We start from the raw sequence: 25,860 nt of genomic DNA on the forward strand, positions 1-25,860 counted from the left end.
CTATAACGTAGATTTGGAACTGTTAATGTAATGTCTTGTGCTTTGTTAAAGGTATGTTTCTTGAAAGTGAGAATGTTCATAAATGTCAGTCTAAGAAATTCTGGCTGTTTACTTTTTGGTTATCATTTTGGTTATCATTGGAAAATTAAGGTTTCTAAGAGTTAAGAATTCTAATTAAATTGGAAAAAAATTGTATCGTTTTGATAATAGTGGGTATGAGGCACAGACATTCATTTTGAAGGAAAAAGAAAGTGAGTTAAAGTTATAAGAATGTTTGTGAAAGTTGTAAGATTTGTGCAAGTTATAGAGGTTTGTAGAGAGAAATGTTTAAAGGAAGTTATATAAATGGCACAGGCCAGTAAGCCAGGACAAGCAGAATAGGGAAACTGGGGTAGTAAAACAGCAATTTGCAACCATCTATAAAATCCAGATGCCAAGCAGTTTGAAGCCATCTAGAAAACACTATCTTCCCTAAACCAAGGACACTTAAGAGTAAATGATTTGAGGATAAACCTCATTTGGGTATATTAGACTATAGTCCTCCAAATTAATGTCTCTTTCCTTCCACCAGACCATTTATCGTAATTCTTGTTCTTCTAGCTTTTGCCCCAGTAATATTAAAATTTATAAAACTTTGTTTCCACCAGGTTACAAGCCTTACTTGTACTCAGGAAATACCAATGCTAGACACCATCATAACCCAACCCTCATTGTCCCTTTGACCCCCAGAGCAAGGATGATGGACCAGGTATAGGTATAGAAACTCACTGGGCCAGAAAGCTCTGGATGCTAGCAAGGGGCAAAACTAGGAAAACAAGAACCTCACCCCCAAGGTAGCCTATCCTCCCCTAGCAAATAACTAGTCAGGTAACTAAGACCCCTGATCATTTCCTCCCTAAAGATAACATCTAGGCCTCAGTTGTATTTCAGCTCCAGGCCCAGAAAAGCAGCAAAACCAGGCAAGTGATGCTATGGCAGCCTCAGGACCAGCTTTTACCTCCCCAATCACTCAACAGGACCATTTTTGAGCCTTTACCAACCAGTCTCTTGGGGAAATCATGCTGCTGTGACCCCTCATCTAGCCCACTACTATCCAAGTCCATTCCCCTGTGATCTCAACGTCCCACCTGAGCAGGAAGTAAATACGAAAGATATGACCTTCGTCCCTATTCCATAAAACAAAAAGGCTGGAATGTTAGGTTGGATCAAATAATCATATCGATACCCACTCCCCTGGGAACTGACTTTTAGGCTACTTCACAATGGACATTCACTTGCTTAGACCACATTCCACTTGCTAAGACCATTATATCTCCCTTCCGGGGTTTCCCAGAATCCGGACCTGCACAGAGAATTCTCCGCCCAGAAAAAGCCAGTCTAGAGTCCTTTAAAAACCTCTGACTCTCTCTCTTTGGGTGCTGGCGTCATTTTGGGGCTCGGCCCAACTGGTATTCAGATGACCTAATAAATTCATAATCCCTTACCATTTTGGCCTCCTGCATTCCTCCTTGGCGACCCTAAGAGAACACACTGGCTATGTGCAAAATAATTTTTACATATTATTTTATTGTAATTAATATACTTTTATTTTAATTAATTTAAATTTAAATAGCCACATGTGGCTAATAGAATACCATAATAGATACCACAGATTTATAGTTTCAGATAAAGTATTTCTAAAATTCAACATTAGTAGAAAGAGAATTGAATTTGAGCTCCTACTCTGCTTTTTTCTGTATAAATCTGGGCTGGTCACTTAGCACCTGTGACCCCAGTCTCCTAATTTGTAAAATGACAATAATAATATCTATGTACTTGATTGTTGTGATGATTATAGGAGATTAAGATTGCAGAGTGGCACCTGATCAATACAAAGTAGTGCCCTTCCTTTAAAAAAAATCTATAAAATGGAATTCAGAAAAAAGCATTTCTCAGGGCAATTGTACTAATAAAAATCAGATAATGATTATAAAACATTTATAAACTATAAAATATTAAATAAATATGAAGTATTGATTTCCTTAACTGAAAAAGTTTAATGTATATTTTTATTTCTTCAATCACCACTATCAGCTTAGATCTTTCTATTCTTTCTGGAACTTTGGCATATCTCTATACCCAATAGTTATATTTCCTTCAAACATTGTAGTGTATAACCTTTGCCAAAGAATCCATGAACTCTGTTGTCTGTAGTCCTCCTCTATATTTGTTTTCGCCTCCTCACATTTTGCTACTCTGACTTTCTCTGTGGTTTTGAATACTTACAAAGTACTAGAGCTTTCTCAGTCATGTAAACAAATACAATCTCACTGGATTTCTTTAAATTCTAAAGATAATGGCAGAAGAGAGTTTGTTATATTCTCATGCTTCCTTTTTAATGCTAATATTTTCCATCTGCTGATTTAAGTTTCCTCTATGCTTCTACAAACCTCAGTTTCCTCCCATGAAAAATACAGCTCCTGACATATACTTATTAGGAGGCTGTAATAATGATATTTTAGAAAGCAATTTAGGAAATGTGAAAAACTCACTCAAAATACATCTGCTGAAACATAAAGAGTAAAGGAAAGCTTCCTTCTGAATATGCAAAATGCCTCTGGATACAAAGATGACAGAGCAGGAATTTAAAATAAAACAACAAAACATATCCTGACAGTGGGGGACTTGCTCTGGACCTGATGGAGAAAAAAATATTTTAATTGTCTCATTTAGCTTATAGAGAGGTAACCACTGATAAGGTAGGAAGCCCACCTCAAGGCACAAAATTATAAAAGATAAAATATGAAACAAATATGGCAAAATGCCAAGATCTAGTAAAAAATTTGATTTTAAAACAGGTATATATGATCTCTTATACATCTCTGTACGTTAGAAATATTTGACAACACAAAAGTAGACAAACTTAGATGGTTTCTCCTTGTTCTCTGTAATAAAATTAAAGGGATTCATCCCCTGACAGCAGTAGAGGTAAAAGTAATTAAAAGTGGGCAGGATGACTATTATCAAAAGAACAGAATAAAACAAGTATTACTGAGGATATAAAGAAATTGGAATACTTGTGTATTGCTAGTGGGAATGTAAATGGTGCAATTGCTATGCAAAATAGTTTGGAGGTTCTTCAAAAAGCTAAATATAATATTACCTTTCTTTTAAAATGTATTTTTATTGATTTCAGAGAGGAAGGGAGAGGGAGAGAGATAGAAACGTCAATGATGAGAGAGAATCATTGATTGGCTGCCTCCTGCATGCCCCACAAGGGGGATCGAGCCCACAACCTAAGCATATGCCCTGAGCAGAATCTGACCATGACCTTCTGGTTCACAGGTTGATGCTCAACCACTGAGTCATGCTGGCCAGGCCAAAATGCTAAATATAAAATGACCCTGTGACCCAAATGAATTTAAAGCAGAGTCTCTAACTGATACTTTTATGCCAATGTTCACTGGAGCATCATTCACAATGGACAAAAGGTAGAAACAGGCCAAGTGTCCATCAAAAAATTAATAGAGAAATAATATGGGTTATATACATACAATGTAATATTATTCAGCCTTAAAAAAGTAATGATATTCTGATACATGCTACAACATGGATGAACCTTCAAGACATTATGTTAAGTGAAGTAAGACAGGCACAAAATGAACAATATTGCATGAATCCACTTATATGACATGCCTAGAAATTAGGTATCTCATACAGGGGAATTACGTAGAAATTATACAGAAAATAAAATAGAAGTTACTAGGGACTGTACGGCGGGAATGAAAAGTTATTGTTTAATGAGTACAAAGTTTATATTTGGGATGAGGAAAATGTTCTGTAAATGAATGTAGTGAATGGTTGCATTATACTGTAAGCGTACTTATTAACTGTGTATTATACACTTAAAATGGTTAAAATGTCAATTTTATGTCATACATATTTTATAGTATTTTTTTAAATCAACACTCAGGAAGAAAAAAAAAAACCTCAGCTGGAGAATCTAGTAAGGCATAGAGTAGGCAGCAAAACCTCAATCACCCTCATGTGGAGAAAGTTTACATGCTAGTAGGGAAGACAGGTGATGCATAAGTAGATGTGTGAAGTGATTACCAGGGCTTGGGCGACTAGAAAAGTAAGAAAATATTGGTCAAAAGGTACAAACTTCCAGTTATAAGTTTAACAAGTTCTGGGGATCTAATGAACTGCATGGGTGACTATAGCTAACAATACTGTGTTATATACTCAAAAGTTGCTAAGAGAGTATATCTTAAGTGCTCTTACCGCCAAAAGAAGTGGGAATTATGTGATGGTATGGAGGTGGTAGCTATTGCTATGGTGGTAATCATTTTGTGATACATAAATGTATCAAATCAACAAAAGCTGTATATCTCACACAATTTGTTATGTTAATTCTATCTCAATAAATAGAACCTGGATAAGAAAAAAAACAAAAGTTGGCAGGAGGAGGATAGTTTTGGAATCCTGGAAGGGAGAGAAGAAAATATAGACAAAGGAGTTAAGAAAAATAGAGAGGGAGATAGAGATGAAGACAGAAAAGAGCAGCAAGCCAGCCACATGGGTAAGGCTTGAGGAAAGAAACAGCCTGTGAGACATGCTCAGGTGACCAAGGAACATTTAAAAAGAATGAATTTTAGTATATAATTTTAGCTCCTTCCTCACTATGCAATGTAACCACCCTCTTCGACCTTCAAACCTTCACTGAAATTCTGCCACACACTGCAGACATGTTCCTCTGGTGATAAGGAGTGAGGAAAGAGGAACAGTGACCAGCGATAAGCAAAGTGTGGCATAAAAATTTTAAAAAATATAAAAGACAAAAACAGAGACTGAACTGGGATACCCAGGAAATTCTGAAACTTCACTTTGACTATAATACCTCAAAGATTCTCAGAAAATTTGAAGTTATATAGGATTTTAAACAGACACATATAAAGATTTAAGTGCAATGCTGGGCTCCAAGAAGACTGTAGGACAGACAGAGCAAGGCAGGTGTCTGGGAGTTCAAGGCAATGAGCCCGAACCAAAAGCATCCATAAAAGACATAGAAGGGGAATAAAACGGAGGGCAGCAGAATCAAGGCACTCAAACTTAAAGGAATTCACTGGTTTTTATGTAAGAGGGATTATATATGATTCATCTCAAGGCAAGAATTCTGCTCAAGGGTAAAGTGGGCAAACAGGAGACTCCAGCTGAGATATAAAACACTTACCAAGATAAAGTTACCCATTTTGGCAGAAAGATTTCAGCCACTGGGTCCTTGTGAAGGCTATGGGTCGTATTAAAAACAGTGGAGATCTTAGTGAAGAACATTAAGAAAAGGCCAGTAGCCCCACCATCCAAGCAAATGGTCTGAGCAACTGAACCTTTAATAGAAACAACAAAGGAAAAAAGAACAGGCAAGAAGAGGCCTCTTAGAATCACAATCAACACTGGGAAGAGGTGAGTGCATGCTTAGGCTGCTCCATCTCAGGAACAATCAGAGCCAAGTGCAGGGCAGACTTGGAAGCATTACCCAAATGGCACACAAACCTGTGAAGGAGGGTGGAAGCCTCACTAGCATGAGGGGGTTCTGACCAAACTACTGAATAAACAATAATCTACTTTAACCCAGAGGCATCCCCTAAGTAGCCAGGCTGAAAACAAAACAAAACAGGGGAGGAGGGAATCTTAGCAAGGCCATCCAAGGATACACACTGCAAGAGAAATAGACTTTGCAGAATTATTTTAGTCAAGTTACTAAATAAATACATAAGCAAAATGAGGAAACAACAAAATACTCCAGAAGGTGGGGGTCAGTGCCTAAAGTTGCTAAAATATATTATCTGATCCCCTAGTCCTGAAAATTACAAGATATACTAAGAAACAGGATAGTGTGATTCATATACAGGGAAAAAAATCAGGCAATTGAAGTTTCTTCCAAGAGGCCCAGATGGTAGACTATGTAGACAAAAAGTGGCTATTATGAATATGTTAAAAAACTAAAGGAAATAATTATTAAAGAATTAGAAGATGACAATGACTCATAAAATGGAGAATATCAATAAAGAGACAGATGCTATTAAAGGAACCAAATAAAAATTCTGAGTTGAAAGTACAATAATCCAAATGAAATATTCACTAGAGGGGCTCAATAATAGAGCACAGAAGAAAGAATCCATAAACTTGAATGCCATAGACCAATTCCAGCATGTCATAATTTCAAGAGTTTCATCAAAAGGTTGATGAGACTTGGGGACTCAACAGGGTTGAGTCACACATGTAGTCACCTGTTGGGAATGGCTAAAGGCATTTCCCCAAACCTGAATAGGAAACTGATTGTGGCTGCCAGACAGTTAAAGGGCATCTTAATCTACATGTTATTGCCTCCTACTGGCCAAACACCTGAACAGCCATAGGCTAATTCCCCCAAACTGGCAATGCTTCTGTACCCTTTGAAACTTTACCCTTTGTACATCTACACGATGGAATACTATGCTGCTGTTAAAAAGAAGGAACTCCTACCATTTGCAACAGCATGGATGGAACTGGAGAGCATTATGCTAAGTGAAACAAGCCAGTCAATGAAGGAAAAATACCACATGATCTCACTCTTTCATGGATAATTAAGACCATTACAAACTTTTGAACAATAATAAATACAGTGGCAGAGCTGCCTCAAACTGATTGTCGGACTGCAGTGGGAAGGCCAGGGAGGGTTGGGGGACAGGAGGGAGGGGAGTAAGAGATCAACCGAAGGACTTGTATGCACCCATATAACCATAACTAATAGACATAAGACACTGGGGGGTAAGGGAGGGCAGGGGCTTGTCAAGGGCGGGGGGGAAAAAAAGGACACTTATGTAATACCCTTTGTAATACTTTAAGCGAAAAAAAAAAAAAAAAGAAACTTTACCCTTTGAAGTGTATTATCTCCACCTTGCCTTAGGACAAATTATGTTAATAAAAGCAAGGGTCCTAGACAAGGAGGGAGTCTTCAGTTCCTTTAGCTGAAGGTCCTCTGACCCCCAATGCCTTTCAAAATTATATCTCGTCTCTGTATTCTTTATTAGTCTCTGGATTCCTATGTCATCTACGTACAGCCCCCCTTTTCGAGATTCCTGAACCCTTCTTGATGCTGGGACAAGAACCCTAGCACTTGAATAGAGATTACTAGAGAGTATGCAATCTGAAGAGCTGAGAAAAACATAATAAAAATGCAAAGAACCTCAGAAAAATGTGGGACACCATTACATGAATCAAGATACATGTAACAGAACTACCAGAAGGAGAGGTGAGAGGGAAAGGAACAGAAAAAATATTCAAAGAAATAATAGCTAAAAAACTTCCCAAATTTGATAAATTAATTTACACACACAAAAAAACTTAACTAACTTTAAGTAAAATAAACTTAAATGATCCACACCCAGACATCAAAACCCAAAAGTTGAATTCCAAAGAAAATGGAAAAATTCCCGAAAGCACTAAGAGAAAAACAACTCATCATGTAAAAGGGAACCCCGACATAATTAAGATTAGACTTCTCATTAGAAACAGTGGAGGCCAGAAGGCAGTAGAATGGCATATTCAAGGTGCTGACAGTACAAAACTGTCAACCAAGAATACTGTATCCAGCAAAACTACATTTCAAAATAAAGGTTTCAGACCCCAGCGGCCATATGGTGAAATCCTCCCTGCAGTGGATCCTCAATAGCCACTGCTTCACCGAAGAGAAGAAGGGGAATAAACCCAGGACCATGGTTCACACCAGCCTCACCATGCTGCTCATCAGCCTGCACAGCAGCGGCAGCCAGCCACAGTCACAAGAGTTGCAGGGTCTCCCTTAACTGCTGTAGTAACCTGGGTCCAGGGCCTCAGCGGTGCTCTGATGTTCCTCACCCACCCCTGAAGATATCAGGTGGGTGAGGAAATAGAGAGGGATCACAATTTTTCAGCTAATTAATTCTACTCTGGTAATAGGCTGAATGTAACAGAGGAACTAACATCTAATAAGAAACCAAGAATTCTCCATGTCCAGACCAGGCTTACAGATGTCAAACACATTAACTGGAGGGCAGTGCTGAGCAGCAATTGCTTCTACATCGAGATCCCAGGCGGTGCTCTGCCTTAGGGGAGCAAAGATAGCTTCACAGTTCTTCTGGAGTTTGTGGAGGAGCAGATGCATGTGACTATGTCTTCATTTGTTTCCAAATGAACCATGATCACAGAGCAACTCTGCTCCATACCCTCTGCTTTAGGGGCTTTGAGATTATGATACTGAAGCATCCCCTGTCCCCAAGGGACCTAATGCTTGCTTCACTGCCTGCACATTTGAGTCTTCTGAGGCGGACAAGTAGCAGCTGCACCACCTGCACCCCTCACCTTTGCTATCACTGACAGATCATTACAGACTGTCCTCCCTTTGTGTGTCTCACTTTGTGCTGGTGGTGTAACCAACTGCTGCACTGGGTTGCAAATTCCAGGCCTGCTCCCCTCCTCTGGGTTTGTCAGCATCTTGTAACTGTGCAAATAAATGCTCACTCCATATTAGCGATATATTTCTTGAAGTTTAATATCGTGTTTGTGATACTGAAGTATTTGCTTTAATTCTAAATAAAAATTTATATTTTACTTTTTATTGCTGGTTTAAGGTGATAGAAATTATCCTTGTACTTCCAGCAGGAGTTTATTTGAACTTTTGGAAATAGTTTCAGGTCTTAACTTGGAAAGATAGGTATAAATCTATCCTTCTATTGCTTTCAATAATCTGAATAAAAGTGATTACATCTAAAAAAAAATAAAGGTGAAAAAAACATTCCAACAAAAATTGGGATAATTTTGTACTAGTGTACAAAATACTAAAGGAAGTTCTTCAGGGTGAAAGTGACACCAAACAGTTATTCAACTCCACACAAAAACTGAAGAGGGCCAGTAAAGGTAATTACGTCAGTAATTTAAAACCCAATATAATTGTATCTTTGAGGTCGATTCTGATAGCTTAAAATGTATAATTGTAAACCTAGAGCAACCATTAACAAAATAAACAAACATAAAAGTCTCTAAAAGAAATAAAATGTTACAATAGAAAGTATCTAATACAAAAGAACACAATTAGGGAGGCATATTGAAAACAAAAACAAGAGGGCAGATGTAATTCTAACCACATCAATAATAACACTAAGTGTAATGGATTAAATAATCCAAAGACAAAGATTGTTAGGTTGACTTTTTAAAAGAACACATTACTAATTATATGTTGTCTGCAGGAGAAATACTTCAGATTCAAAGATACGAACAAGTTGAAGGTAAATGATGGAAAAAGATACATCATACAAACAACAGTAACAAAAGAACTGGACTGTCTATATTAATATCAGACAAAATTGACTTTAAGAGAAAAAATATTATTGGTAATGAGAGATATTTCATAATAATAAAAAGGTCAGTCTATCAGGAATACATGACAATTATAAAAATATTTGCACCTGACAAGGGAAAAATAAAGAATTCAACAACAGAGTGAGTCTTCAATCCCCCACTTTCAATTATGAATAGATGATCAATAAGAAAACAGAGACTTAAGCAATGCTGTAAACCAACTACATGTAACAATCATCTATAGAACACTCCACTCAACAATAGCACACATGGAACATTCTCCAAGATAAACCATACACTATGCCATAAAACAAACCTCAATATATTTAAAAAGTTTGAAATCATAAAAGGTATCCTCTCTGATTAAAATGCAATTAAAATAGAAATCAATAATGGAAGGAAACTTGGGGGATTAACAAATATGTGAAAATTAAACAGCATATGACTAAATAACTAATGGGTCAAAGAAGAAATCACAAAAACAAATTAGAAGCTACTTTGAAATTAATAAGAACAAAAACACAATATACCAAAAGTTATGGGATGTATATAAATCAGTACTCAGAGGGAAATTTATAGCTGTAAACACCAATATTATAAAAGATCTCAAGTCAATAGCCTAAACTTTAAGAAACATGTGGGTGGGTGGGAAGAGATTAACCACCGAAGTTATGTGCATATATGCATAACCAATGGACACACACAATAGTGTGGTGAAGGCCTGGAGTGAGGGATGAGGTCAGGCTACAAGGGGTGAATAGGGGAGAAAGGGGACATCTGTAATGCTTTCAATAGTAACTTTCTTTTTAAAAAGCATGTAACCCTCTTGCTTGAAACCCTCAGTGACTTTCTATGACACTTATAAAAAAAAATTCCAACTTCCTGTCCACACTCCTTAAGACCTTGGGTGACTGACACAAGTCCTCCTCTGATGCTTCACCACTCTCCTCCTTCCTCTCATTAACTGCATTAAAGTGACAACAACCTGCTTTCAGTCCCCAACATCTATCTATAATAATAAAAGTGTAATATGCTAATTAGACCGGACGTCCTTCCGGACGACCTTCCAGGCAAAGCCGGGGCTGCAGCCGCGGGATCGAGACAGCCACTGGGGCTGCAAGGGAAGGATCCAGGCAGCCACCTCGGCTGTGAAGGCCTACTCTTGCACGGTACATCAGGCCTCTAGTCTATATATATAAAAGCCTAAGTGACCGAACAACCCAAACAACCAGAATGACTGGTTGAACAGTCGCTATGACATGCACTGCCCACCAGGGGGAAGAAGCTCGACACAGGAGCTGGCCCCTGTTGGTCAGTGCACTCCCACAGTGGGAGTGCCACTCAGCTCACTGACCAGTCCTGGCAGCCGACCAGTCCTGGCGGCCCACCAGCCAGGCAGCAGCCACTTATTCCCTCAGTAGTCCTACAGGTCCAATCTCCAGAGAACAGACCAGGTAACGATGGACCAGTGCCACCAGCACGATCCCAACAGCACTGCCAGCCTCCAAGAAGTCGGCCTTGGGCACCACAGCCACTTCCCTTCCCTAGATGCTGCACAAGGAAGAAAGGATATAAAAGCAGCCGCCAGGTGACTCCCAACAACCAGCGCGAATGTCAGCAGGATGGATCTGGATCCTGGGCTGGCAAGGATGTCCCACCGCCCACCCAGAGGGTCGATCGCATACCAACCTCCCCCCCAACCCCCCCGCCTCAGGACCCCACCCATGCACGAATTCGTGCACTGGGCCTCTAGTGTTAAATATTTCCCTATCTCAGGACCATTGCACTCTTCCAGAATGCTCTTTACCCTGTTTCTTACCATCCTTTAATCATCAGTTTAAATATTATTTTCTTAGAGATACTGTCTGACAATCTTTCTAAATTAGATGCTACTCACCCTCCCTATTTATCAAAACTCACTCATGACTTACTAGCTAGATAGCTGGTGTGTGTGTATGTGTGTGTGTGTGTTTGTGTGTGGATGTGTTTCTTTAACTATTCCATTTCCCCCTTTAGACTGTAAGCTCCATAAATGTGGTTTCCATATTTGTCTATTACTGTTGCAGTTCCAGTGGCTATTACAGTGCTTGGTATATGATAAACACTTATGTACCAAGAAAAAAAAGTCTGCTGAATAAATTATGAGTTTCAAGTCCTCTCACCATCCTGGACATATTCTAATGTGTAATATATCTCTTAAGATACAGTCCCCAAAACTAAACTAAAATTTCCAGACGAGGCCTAACCCTTTCAGGGAGGTCTAAGCATGCCACATTTATCTAATTCTTCTCTACTTTCCAATCTACATATGTAAAAGCCTAAGTGACTGGCCAACGAGCCGAGGGGCCAACTGGCCAGTAGCTATGACGCACACTGACCATCAGGGGGCAGACGCTCAACATAGGAGCGGACAACACAGGCATGGAAACATAGAAGTCTGATGAATCTCAGAGAGAAGGGGAGGGGGGCAGGGCAGGAAGAGATTAACCAAGGATCTTATATGCACACTAGAGGCCCAGTACACAAATTTGTGCATTGATGGGGTCCCTCAGCCTGGCCTGTGGGGATTGGGCCAAAACCAGCCGGTGCATGAATTCATGCACCTGTGGGATCCCTCAGCCTGGCCTGCGGGGATCAGGCCGAAACCAGCTCTTCAACATCCCCTGAGGGGTCCCAGATTGTGGGAGGGCGCAGGCCAGGCTGAGAGACCCCATCGGTGCACAAATCCATGCACCGGGCTTCTAGCATCAAAATAACCTACTTCACAAAACTCCCCAAGAAAGTGGTCTAATAAGCTCTTTGTCTCTGCCACTGATTGGTAAATGTGACCATTCATGTATTCAGTACATCAAAAACGAAAGAGAGACTCTAAATATGGACTCATAAAATATCAGTACAAAATGTAAGCCTCTGGCTTATAATTCAGTGCTCTTTGTACTGCCTCCCTAAAATCAGGAGAAGATGTCCCCAATTAAACATTGGTCTTCAACATGTGAGCCATAGGGAATACAGTAGTGCCCCCTTACTCACAGGGAATACATTCCAAGACCTGCCTGAAACTGCAGATAGTGCCAAACCCTATATATACTGCTTTCTTTCCTATACATACATACATACATACTTTTCACTTAAAGGAAGCACTTTGGCACACCCAAATTGACAGCACCACCACTTTTGCACTTGGGAGCCACTACTAAATAAAATCCGGGTTACTGAACATAGCGCTGCAATACAGTGACAGTCGACATGATAACTGAGACAGCTACTAAGTGACTAATGGGCAGCTAGCATATGCAGTGTGGTACACTGGAAAAACGGACAACTCACATCCTGTGTGGGATAGGGCAAGACAGCACAAGATTTCATCATACTACTCAGAAAGCTGAGCAATTTAAAACTTAAGAATTGTTTATTTCTGGAATTTTCCATTTAATATTTTCAAACTGCAGTTGACAATAGGTAACTTAAACTACTGAGAGCAAAGCTGTGGATAAGGGGGGATTCTACTGCACTAAGTAAGATTATTTCTATTACCCTGCCTCCAAGATTCATGATAGCTCACTAGTTTGTTTCCTCTTCATTCTTCATGCTTCGAAGCCCAAAGTTCCCAGGAGTCCCCAAGGCCCTGGACAGAACAGACTCAGCTTATTTTCTGAGTGGCAAGGGTAAGTTTGAAAGATGTTCTACAATTCAGATATACAAAGAAGTTAGGGCTAGAGGAGGCAGCTGAGAAATCACTTGTTATCTCTGCTATGTTAGATAAATAACACACAAAATCAAACTAGTCTGCTAAAATTATTACCATCTTCATACTTACTGACAATGATGAGAGCATTAATCACCTGAAAATACCTAATCAGAGTGAGACCTTTTTATATTACCATTCAAATTTTTAATTGCCCCCAGCCTGATTTCTTTTAAGCAAATGTCCACAGACCTTACACATTTCATGGTTACTTTCTGTAGTTATGTAGTCTTTTTTTTTCCTCCTTGTGTTCTCCCCCTTCTATTCCTTCCCTTTAAAAATGGACAGAACCTGGTTCCTATCACCTAGAGATGAATTAACCTTTCCAAATATCCTGACATTGCCTTCCTAGAAAAGTTCCCTGGAGCTCTGTAGCCGTTGGAGAAGAGAGGCAGCTTGGCTTTGACTTTAATATACATTTTGAAATACCTTTTGCAGGACGGCTGGAAATACGGAACTAATAACAAAGTGCTTCTAAAATTACCGATAAATCTGAAGCATTCCGCCTGGTGTACGGCCTTTGAAAGTCTTTAATTCATCTATTAAGTGATCAAAGATCTTGTTCAAGATATGATTACATTTCTTTTGTTCTCTTTGCACAATCATATTAAAATTGATAGCATTCCTAAAATCAAACAGCTTCCAAAGCTAAAAATAAAAACACACAAAATGACACCCTAACATTCATCACTTTCAAAAGGCAAGGCTATGACTGGTCCTTAACTATCCTGGGATACACATGCTAGGACAAATCATTCCGCAGTAATGATGCCAAAGGAGGAACTTGAAGCTTCCACACTCCAAGAGTCGCTACTATGCATTTAGGTTTGAGCCGGGCCTCCTCAGTAACAGAGAAGTTCTGGCTACTTGTCAAAGCCAAACCCAAGAGCAAGTAATTTCAGTAATACAGAATAGAGATCTTTGAGAGGGTGCTGATGGCCTTTGTCACATACACAGGATTAGTCTTCCTTATAGTACCACTAACAAAACGAAACAAAACAAAACAAAACAAAACAAAAACTATGTCATAGCCCAAGAATCAGCAGGAAATTTTTCTTAAATGACCACAATCCTTCTTAATCCTTGTTCTCCAGGAGTCAGCCATTTTAATTGTGTTATATCTATATAATCTTGATCACAAAAAAGGGGGGCTAGTAAACTATATCTGTAAAAAGTAAGATAGTAAATATTGTTAGACTCTGTGGGCCAGTCTCTTGCAACTACTCAACACCGCCATTGTACCATGAAAGCAGCCATAGATGACATGTCAATAAATGAGTGTGGTTGTGTTTCAATAAATCTTTATTCACACACAAAAAAGGCATTGGGCCCTACCTGGTTTGGCTCAGTAGACAGAGCATCGGCCTGCAGACTGAAGGGTCCCAGGTTCAGTTCCAGTCAAGGGCACATGCCTGGGTTGGGGGCTCAATCCCCAGTAGGGGGCGTGCAGGAGGCAGCTAATCAATTATTCTCTCTCATCACTGATGTTTCTCTTTCTCTCTCCCTCTCCCTTCCTCTCTGAAATTAATTAAAATGTATTTCAAAAAGAAATAGGTAATGGACCAGACCTGCTTGCAGATGGTAGTTTGCCCATCCTTGCTCTAAAATATGGCCATAACTATAACCTATGCTTTCAGATCTTAGTCTACAATGCACAAACACTGGGCAGTTCGTAGGAGAGTTCTTATTATGGCCTCAGGATGGAAAAATAGAATTGGTCTGATAAGGGGGAAAAGGTCATTTGAATCACATGCCCAACTTTCATATGGTTTTCTCTTCAAAAAGTTCATTTTACTCACCAAATTAAATTTTTCGGCAACGTTCATTGTTTCTTTAAAGAACATTAGACTTCACATTGCATCCCAGTTATTTATTACCTGAGTTTTGGTCTTAACAAATATGATTTTGCTATTCTCTGTCATCAATGGAGCAAGCACATGTGGTTTTGATTGACAAAATTGTGATAAAATTCACTGCATCCTTAAAAAAGTGATTGAAAAGTTTTCAGACTGTTGCAGAGAATGTGGGGGTGGGGGGGACAAGGGGATTGAATTTCAACAAAAGACATGCCAGATTTTTCCCCTGCTCTTATTATTCAACATTCTCCCACTACTCAGTATCTAATTAGATATTGCAGCAATCCAGGAATCATGTGTTTCTCTTTAAACTTTTGGCAAAGTCCACTGCACTATGGTTAACATTGGACACACTTGGGTTTCCCTCCAGGGACCAGTACTAGGTGACATCACATGCTATGTCACAAACAATGGAACATAAATAAGTATGCATGCTCTGAGATAAGCAAAACACCAGCAGTCACTTTGGTTTACCCTCTTTTCATTTACTTCAAATCCCTGTTCATTTGGTTGCTTGAAAAACCTCTTTGTCGCAACCTTTTTCAGAAACAGGTATCCCTTGCTATTACTACCCCCAGAAAAAATCATAATTTGATTTTTGAAAAATCTCATGGGTAATACAATAGTTCTGTCTGAATTGTCAAACTCTGTTGGAATAGCTATCTTGATTAACTTAAGACTGAACAAAACACATACTAATGAGAACCATGGCAAGCCACCACAAAACCTATTTGCTCTTATAATAGGTAGCCAACTGGGCAAGAAGAAAGAAAGAATGGACACCATGCAAACAACTTGACCTTCAAAGCTGTCTGCCATGTGGTCGTTTCCCTCATGAACTGATATCCATATCTGAGAATGACCATCCCATCTTCATGCTACACCCTTCTTGTTATAGAACTGGAACAGAAGGAAATTATATAACCCATCAGTTACTAGGAAAATGGTGAAGATGCCAAAAAATACAAAGACATAATCAGACCATTTTAACTTGGAAAAATGTGCTGTTTGTGAATGGGGGATAAATGTCCTGAAACTATCTTCCATATGTCTGCTTTCCTTCCACTGGGCTACATTCCAAAGAGGTTGTAGTAGTTCCATGTTTTTCTCTAAAATATGAAAAACTATTACTGAATAGGTTTTATAAATGGTTTTCTTCACAGTGCCTAATGTGCAAATACTCCAAATAATTGCTTTAAAATCAATTTACCAGCATTCAGAATTCCTTGGCCAGGGAATTTCTGATTTAAGATATACTTTGAATAGTCACTCTCATCAGATTATTTTCACCTACTGTTGTTGGGAAACAAGCACTTTTTAAAAAATACAACACTTCACAATAAAAACAATCTACTTAGTAACATTGTGTCATGGCTTCAAATATTATACTATTGACCAAATGCTTGACATAAATGTCCTTTTAAACAAACTCTTATAAAATAATTGCCGTGAGGGTAATAAATATCAATAAATTGTAAAAACTAGGCCTTTCATTGGGTCATCATCTAGACCAATGAGTTTCAACCTTTTTCTTCTCATGGCACACATAAGGTAAATACTAAAATTCTGCAGCACACCAAAAAATATCTTTTTGGCCAACCTGACAAAAAAATTGATATAATTTTTATTTCTTTTTTAAAAAAAATAATAGTAATTACCCTACCCTTTTTGCTCCAAAGTGACTTTTTACAAAATCAGGTGCCTGTACTTATACATAAGGATTTCTAGTACCAAGAATTAACCAACCAAATGCAACTATTTGTTTGTTTTTTAATTTTTTTATTGATTAAGTTATTACATATGTGTCCTTATCCCCATACAACCCCCCATTCCCCCCACTCATGCCCTCACTCCCCTGTTGTCTGTGTCCACTGGTTAGGCCTATATGCTTGCATATAAGTCCTTTGGTTGATCTCTCCCCCTTACTCCCACCCTCCCCTACCTTCCCTCTGAGGTTTGATGGTCTGATCAATGGTTCTCTGTCTCTGGATTTGTTTTTGTTCATCAGTTTATGTTGTTCATTATATTCCATAAATGAGTGAGATCACGTGATATTTATCTTTCTCTGACTGACTTATTTCGCTTAGCATAATGCTCTCCAGGTCCATCCATGCTGTTGCAAATGGTAGGAGTTCCTTCCTTTTTACAGCAGCATAGTATTCCATTGTGTAGATGTACCACAGTTTTTTAATCTACTCATCTACTGATGGGCACTTAGGCTGTTTCCAAATCTTAGCTATGGTGAATTGTGCTGCTATGAACATAGGGATGCATATATCCTTTCTAATTGGTGTTTCTAGTTTCTTGGAATATATTCCTAGAAGTGGGATCACTGGGTCAAATGGGAGTTCCATTTTTAGTTTTTTGAGGAAACTCCATACTGTTCTCCACAGTGGCAGCACCAGTCTGCATTCCCGCCAGCAGTGCACGAGTGTTCCTTTTTCTCCACATCCTCGCCAGCACTTGTTGTTTGTTGATTTGTTGATGATAGCCATTCTGACAGGTGTGAGATGATACCGCATTGTCATTTTGATTTGCATCTCTCGTATAATTAGTGACTTTGAGCATGTTTCCATATGTCTTTCGGCCTTCTGTATGTCCTCTTTTGAAAAGTGTCTATTTAGGTCCTTTGCCCATTTTTTTTTATTGGCTTGTTTATCTTCCTTTTGTTAAGTTGTATGAGTTCCCTGTAAATGTTGGAGATTAAACCCTTATCGATGATAACATTTGAAAATATGTTCTCCCATGCCGTGGGCTTTCTTGTTGTTTTGTTGATGGTTTCTTTTGCTGTGCAGAAGTTTTTATTTTGTTTTAGTCCCATTTGTTTATTTTCTCTTTAGTTTCCATTGCCCTAGGAGCAGTATCAGTGAAGAAATTGCTTCGGCATATGTCTGAGATTTTGCTGCCAGTGGATTCCTCTAGTATTTTTATGGTTTCCCATCTTATGTTTAAGTCCTTTATTATTTTGAGTTTATTTTTGTGTATGGTGTAAAAGTTGGTGGTCTAGTTTCATTTTTTTGCATGGATCTGTCCAATTTTCCCAACACCATTTTATTGAAGAAGCTGTCTTGACTCCATTGTATGTTCATGCCTCCTTTGTCAAATATTAATTGAGCATAGTGGTTTGGGTCGATTTTTGGGTTCTCTATTCTATTCCATTGATCTATATGTCTGTTCTTGTGACAGTGCCAGGCAGTTTTGAGAACAGTGGCTTTGTAATACAGCTTGATATCTGGTATTGAGATCCCACCTACTTTGTTCTTCTTTCTCAGGATTGCTGCAGCTATTCGAGGTCTTTTTTTATTCCAGATGAATTTTTGGAAAGTTCGTTCTAGGTCTGTAAAATATGCGGTGGCATTTTAATGGGGAGTGCATTGAATCTATAGATTGCTTTGGGTAGTATGGACATCTTGATGATGTTGATTCTACCAATCCATGAACATGGTATGTTCTTCCATCTGTTTATGTCTTCCTCTATCTCCTTTTTCAGTGACCTGTAGTTTTCCACCTACAGGTCTTTTACCTTCTTAGTCAAGTTTATTCCTAGGTATCTTAATTTTTTTGGTGCGATGGTAAGTGGGATTGCTTTTTTAGTCTCTCTTTCTGTAAGTTCATTATTGGTGCAGATGCAACTTTATTATGTGACATGACCAATAAGATACAACTCTATTATATGACCTATATATTTAAGGTTCAAGACAGAGCACTCACACTGGATAGCTATTGATATGTTGGCTATGGTCACTTTTTATTTTGACAATCTAAGGGAAAAGAGGTTAGTAGCCCTGACTAAATAGTCAAGTACTGAATGTTTTAAAAATTCTTGCAACACACCAGTGTGCTGTAGCACATAGGTTACAAATCACTGATCTAAATGCAAAACATCATGGTAAATTATGGCCCTGCAATGGACATGCATTCTGATATTACATATTTTTGCTTACCAAAGACAGCAGGCCAGCCATATCATTTATCTGGCTTATTGTAAGCTTCCAGAAAAATGACTGTCACCTATAGAATTCTCACAATAAGCCATACCAAATTGACCAATGGTCCTATTGCTAGCTAATCAGTTCTCCATTTATCTTGCTTTTCCAGTGAGTTCCTTTAAAAACTTTCTCTTTTGTTCTATATTGTTATTTGTGTTATTCCATAGCACTCAAAGGCAGAAATGTGGGCTTTGGACATCTAAGAAACACATTAAAAAATCTCAAAACTGTTTAAAATAAATTCAACTCAAATGGTGATAGGTTTGGTGAAGACTGAATCATTTTGATCACTTCTAACTCAAAAGACTATCTCTAAGTCATGCATTTAATCAGGACTGGTTCAAAGCAAAAACACAATAAAAAATCATCCCAGCTCATTTTTGTATCTCTGGCCAAAGGAGCAGTAATAATCTCCACATTCCATTTTATGGGGGTCAAAGAAATATGCATGCAATGATTTTTTTATATAAATTAATAACATTTTGAAAAGAAATTCATTATTTTAAAAACAATTAAAATTTCATACTGAGGCAGCTTCCTTTTGTTCAGAGTTCTGTCCTGTCAATGGAACTATTTTAAATTTTATCTTCATATGGAAGCTTCTCAACTGCTTTTAATTGTTTTTATTCTCCCTCCCTGAATCTTTTCTAGCTCCATTACATTTTATTTAATTATAGCAAAGCAAAATGGGATAGTGATTCTAGAAGCAGATACATAATGATCTTAAAATATATATAATCTTATAGGCTAAAAAGGATAACAAGTCCTCTATACAAGTCAGCACAAAAACTCAAGTTATTTCCTGCCACTATTCTCGGCAGCAGCAGTGGGTGTTGTTTTTCTCCGCTGGCTCCTGTACTAACTGGCAAGAGTCAAGATGGGGAATTTTTCTTTTCTTTTACTTTTAGCAATAGGAGCCAGAGAATGCTGACAATTAGTTTTTTGTTTAAGTGATTATTTCGTTCAGCTTTGAAAGTTCTATTTAAAAAAACATATTTAGTAATAAATGCTTTTAAAACAGCATGATTACCATTTCTAGAATTAAAGTCTGGATATATAACTTCCAAGACACTGACAAAAATAGAAGCAAAGAATACACAGTTCATGGCATAAAAGAAAGGAGACAGCAAAAATTAAGTATAAGAAGAAAACTCTGAAAGCAACAAGAGTAATATAGGTCAACCTACTAATTATAGTAATAAATATAAATGAGATAACTACATCTATTAAGGGACAAAAATTCTTAGGTTGGATTTTAAAAATAATGAAATTTACTTAAGCACTTACAGTGTGACACAGAAAGCTGAAAAGTAAAAGGATGAACAAAGATGTAACAGACTACCTAATATAAACCTAAAGAAAGTGATAGTAGCCATGGCCAGTTTTGCTCAGTGGATAGAGCATCAGTCTGAGGACTGAAGGGTCCCAGGTTCGATTCTGCTCAAGGGCACATGCCCAGGTTGTGGGCTCAATCCCCAGTAGGGGCATGCAGGAGGCAGCCGATCAGTGATTCTCATCACTGATGTTTCTCTCTCTCTCTCTTCCTCTATCTTTCTCTCTGAAATCAATAAAAAAAAATAAAGTGGTAGTTCCTATATTAGTATCAATAAAACCCAAAATCAAGGCATATCATTAAATAAATAAAGAGGAGTAAATTGATAAAAAGTACAATATACAAAGAAGCTATAGCAACCACTAGCTTTTATACATAGAATAACATTGCCTTGAAACAGAAAAATAAATTTAAAAGAAGCAAAGGAAAAACTAAGAAAAATACAAGAAACAGCAGAGTGTAAATTTGACAAGTTAGTCAAAATATAAATAACAGTATATATAATTACCTCCACACAAAGAAAATACTTTAATATCCAATGAATATTAATATTATTTTACCATATATCACCTACAAAGAACTGAACTCCAAATAGTAACAACTATGCAGGCATTATATTTTATTATCTGTCCACAGTGTAATAAATTTTTAAGAATAAACAAAATAAAATAAAATGAAAACTCTCAACAACTTGAACACCTTTGGGGGGCCTCCTAATTAGAAGCACTCACAGATTATTTAGAAAATAACTACAATGATAATAATACTACAACAACACTTATAAGGTGTGCCTAAAACTATGTCCAAAGGCAAATTAATAGCCTTAATTGTTAGCTTATTAAAAACAGTAAAGAATCAAAATAAATTAACTAAAGTATTCCATTTAAGATATGTATTTAATATATATGGTATACTATTTTAAAAGCCCCTTACAATCAACCTCTATATTCACAAGGAAATGCTCACAGGTGTTGGCTCCTGTTTACTGTTTGTGGGTTGGGAAAGGAAGACCTGACCTGTCACTATTGCACCAACCTAGATGCCTAGAGACAACTCTAACAAGAAAAATTAAACAGAAGAAATATGTAATTGCAGGCAACAAGAGCTTGTACTAGCTACAAATACTGAGCAACACAGATTAGAGGTTCCCAAACACTGCTCTATACGAACAGTAGTGTCAAAGTATTTGAAATTTATTTTTTACATTAGAATTCCTGGGTCTTGCCTCAGAACTTCCAAGTCAGAATCCCCAGTGTTAAGACATAGGAATCTGTGTTTGGGGTAAAGCCTTCTGGTGAGTTTAAGTTATAGAAACTTTTGGGAACCAGTAGATACAGATCTTAATTTTTAATTATCAAACAATAGAAAAAGTTACTAAACACATGAAGATAATCAGCAAATTGAACGAGGTGAAACAACTGAGAAGTCCGAGGGAGTAGATTTAATGTTAATGCAGGAAACAACAGTAGAGAATGTTTCAGTGGGATTAAAGAAGCTGAAGCTGGGATTTCATCACTGAAACAAGAATAAAATAGAAAAAAGGAAGGAGGAGGATGGAGCAGGGGTGGAGAAGAAATTACCTGAGAACAAGAATGAATTCTTCAAAACTTAGAGAAAGGGGGGAAGGGAGAGAAGTTAAGGGAGGGAGGGAGAGGGGAAGAGGATGGAGTGTTTAGTAAAGTCAGTGAAGAGCAGAATAGAAACAACTGAAAAATTTCTAAGACTTTTTAAAAGTACAAATGGACAGAAGAGAGGCTTGTGATGGCTTTGCAATGTGTCAATTTGGCTAGGCTGAACTACATTTCCCAGAATTCCATTTCGCACGCGTGTGTGTGTGTGTGTGTGTGTGTGTGTGTAAGTAAAATATATACAGACACATATATGTAAATACTATTTATGCACCACTGTTCTAAGTAATTATCTATCAAATCCTCACAAACATCTTATGAGATTGATTTTCTAACTATCCACAATTTATAGGTAAGGAAACTGAGGCACAAAGGGATTTATACATAAACTAGAGGCGCAGTGCACAAAATTCATGCACAGGGGGGTGGGGGTCCCTCAGCCCGGCCTGCACCCTCTCCAATCCAGGACCCTCAGGGAATGTTCAACTGCTGGTTTAGGGGATCAGGCCTAAACTGGCAGTCGGACATCCCTCTCACAATCCAGGACCGCTGGCTCCTAACTGCTCACCTGCCTGCCTGCCTGATCGCCCCTAACCACCTCTGCCTGCTGGCCTGATGCTCCTAACTGCTCCCCTGCTGGCCTAATCGCCTCTAACTGCCCTCCCCTGCCGGCCTGATTGCCCCCTAACTGCCCTCCCCTGCTGGCCTGATCGCCCCTAACTGCCCTCCCCAGCCGGCCTGATCACCCCTAACCGCCTCTGCCTCGGCCCCCGCCACTGTGGCTTTGTTCCAAAGGATGACCGGAAGAAGTCTGGTCTAATTAGCACATTACCCTTTTATTAGTATAGATGGCTTATGCTAGGCCACACAAGTTTTGGAGCTGAGTTTCAAACTGCACCCACTAACTCCAGGATCACCCTTCTAATTACTACAAATCAAAAAGAGCAATTAAACCTGAAAAATTGTCCAAATAATTGTTGCTAATGTGCTTCTGAAATTTCATGTATTTCAGCAAATTCACTGTACTTATGTTTTCTAATTTATTAGCTAATTTCTATTGCTCCAATATGGTTTTTCTTCTTTTTTAATGTATCATTTTCCTAAATGAAGAAATACCCTGTCCTAAAAATATGTAAATGACAAAAAAGTAAAAGCAACAGTTTATTGTACATAATGCCAGGCATCTTTTATACATACTGCTAGAGGGAAGAGAGAAAGAGAAAAAGAATTATAGAAGAGGCCTCATTTGAGTGGTGGGTACAATGCTGTTTATTTAGTTATTATTTATACTTTATATAATATTCCTTTGTAAAAATAAAATAATTTCATTGACAATAAGCAAGCTTCTTTCACCACAAATGGCATACTTATTAATCTATTCACCAACTTTACTGAACTTTCTTACAGTAATCAGATATGAAAGTGCTGCTCTGCAGTTCCCAACTTGATCCTCAGAAATTTGCCCTAAGTGGGATGGTAGCACTTGAATAAAAATTAAAGAATACTTGCATTCAGAATTGGCCACTACAACTCCATTGCTTATTCACTTTCAGGAGCAAGTAAGAAACTTTTCCAGAACATTTTAATGAAAGCAATATTAAATATAGTCATACATTATAGTAACAGCACAGCACAGAGCTGCTCTGTGCTCAAACACTGGATCTTTCCATTACACTGCGTATTTAAAAATACCACCAGCCCCGCTAGTGTGGCTCAGAGGTTGAGCATCAACCTATGAACCAGGAGGTCATGGTTGGATTCTTGGTCAGAGCACATGCCCAGGTTGCGGGCTCAATCCCCAATGCAGGAGGCAGCCAATCAATAATTCTTTCTCATCATTGATGTTTCTATCTCTCTCCCTCTCCTTCTTTTCTAAAATCAATAAAAATATATTTTAAAATATTTTTTAAAAGATTTAAAAATAATAAAATTAAAACATCACCAACAATAATAAAATCAAGATGTGACAGGCACAAGTCTAAGAACCTTCACAAATAGTAGCTCATGTGGTGTTTGTAACAAATGGTTGAGGTGGGCATTATTATTCCCATATTATAGATAAGGAAACTGGCTCTGAGGAATTAAGTAGTGTGCCCCAGGTTACCTGGCCACAAGGGGGCAGCCCCTGCTTCCAACCCAGGCTATTGCCCACAAGTCCAGTGGTCCTTCTATTATATCACTGAATAGGTTAGTTTTCCTAGTGTAAGAAATAGAAACCAACCATAACTGAGGGGAAAAAAGAAGGGATAGTGAGTAATGACAGAACTCCCAGAAAGGCTGGAGAGCTAGATTTGGGGCGCACAAACAGACTCCCCAAATCACACTGCCAGAACAAGTGGAGAAAGAACACTACTACCATCACTGCTGAATACAAACAAGCAGGAAGGAACACAGGCTGCTCTCACTGATGCAGTATCACTGCTGCCCCAGGAATGCAATCTTTCTGTAGCTACTGCCCCTACCAGGGACACAACCTTGATGGTGTGCATTCTCTGTCACTCTAGGACAATTGTCCTTGGAGTCTAGATTAGGTACTTGCACTCCAGCTGCAAGAGAGCCAAAGGGGATATATGGAAAGAGACACAAATAACTGGCATTTTCAGCCTTTCCAGTAAGAGGCAGGCTGTGCCCACCATAAAGCTCATAAAATGAGGGAGAACCCAAGACATGGAAAGGAGGTGTAGATATTGAGTGGCCAAAGCAGATGACATATGTTCTCTGAAAGACCATCTTTTGACTGCTCCACATCAACATAAATTTTCTTCCTCATACTTTTTCTTCTTCCCCAAAGCTCTTTCCTAACATAATGCAACCATCTTTATCTGGTCTAGAAGCACACCTTCTCTCGTCCAGTAGTGGACAACCCAAAGACCTTTTAGTTAATGCATCCAGCTACAACTCCAAAATTTTCTTTAGTACTGTCTCTTTTCAATACTCTCAAATCTATAGACTAAACTACAAAGTCAATAATCATCAACATATACAATATAAGATATAGAAATAGATATAAATATAAATGATAGCAGGGCAAAGGAATAGAAAAGGAGAAGAAAATTGAATTAATCTATATAAACATACATGAGACATCATAGCAGGTACAAAAATATGAGCAGATGCTATAGTCATCTGCAAATAGGCATGATGCTATTGTTGGTATTCCCTCTTCCACACCTCCTTCCAGGATCAATTTCATCCTGTGCCTCAGTTGACCAGGTTTCTTTACCCAGGGTGATGACCTAAACCTTCATTCATGGGGATTCAAGATACTGAATTAAATCTTTCATTACATTTTATCCCTAGAGCAGTACAAGAAGGTACCCCCAAAGCATCCTCTGGGTTCCAAACTCTTCATGCTGCTATCATGTTAGCAGTAATATTATTTTTTCCCTTAGACTTTTTTTATTTCAGCAGTAACATTACTGACAGAAACAATCTCCCATACAAACACTAAACACCCCTTTTTACGTATTTGTCAAATAGCATGACAAGTCTAAAATGACGGTGGATTGGCACAGACTGAATTCAATGGAGTAACTACTGTTAGCCTGATGGAAGCCATCTTCCTTTCAGTACTAAGCCTCTAAAGCAGCAGATACCAGAGTTTTTGAGAAATGTTCCAGATACGCATTAAGTCCGCACTTAATGTTGTTGATAGATTCTTGGAACTGCAGTGAAACAACATATCACAAAACCAATTTTACCATAGGCTAGTTGATATAAATAAGAATTAGGTTCCTATGGCATCTCATCAATGTTTTAACAAAACATTGAACAAAATGACCTTATTTGAGAACCTGCTATTGTTGATAGACATTCACCATTTCAACCACTTCCTCATTTCAACAGTTCCAGAATTGTGGCTACAGAGGTTTTTCTAGAACTTTATTGTTCCTGAAATGACTCCTGATTCTCATTCCTCCAGCCTTCCAGTGATTTCACAAGTACCCTATAT

General features: G+C 38.3%; 1 pseudogene; it reads left to right on the forward strand.

The window, feature by feature from the left end:
* Positions 1 to 7,658: 7,658 nt before the first annotated feature.
* On the forward strand, positions 7,659 to 8,336 carry LOC138997353 (ornithine decarboxylase antizyme 1 pseudogene; annotated as a pseudogene).
* The last annotated feature ends 17,524 nt before the right edge of the window (positions 8,337 to 25,860 follow it).

Source organism: Myotis yumanensis, unplaced genomic scaffold (assembly GCF_028538775.1).
Source record: "Myotis yumanensis isolate MYYU_CA2020_CCGP unplaced genomic scaffold, mMyoYum1.0.hap1 SCAF_18, whole genome shotgun sequence".
NCBI classification, from domain to species: domain Eukaryota; kingdom Metazoa; phylum Chordata; class Mammalia; order Chiroptera; family Vespertilionidae; genus Myotis; species Myotis yumanensis.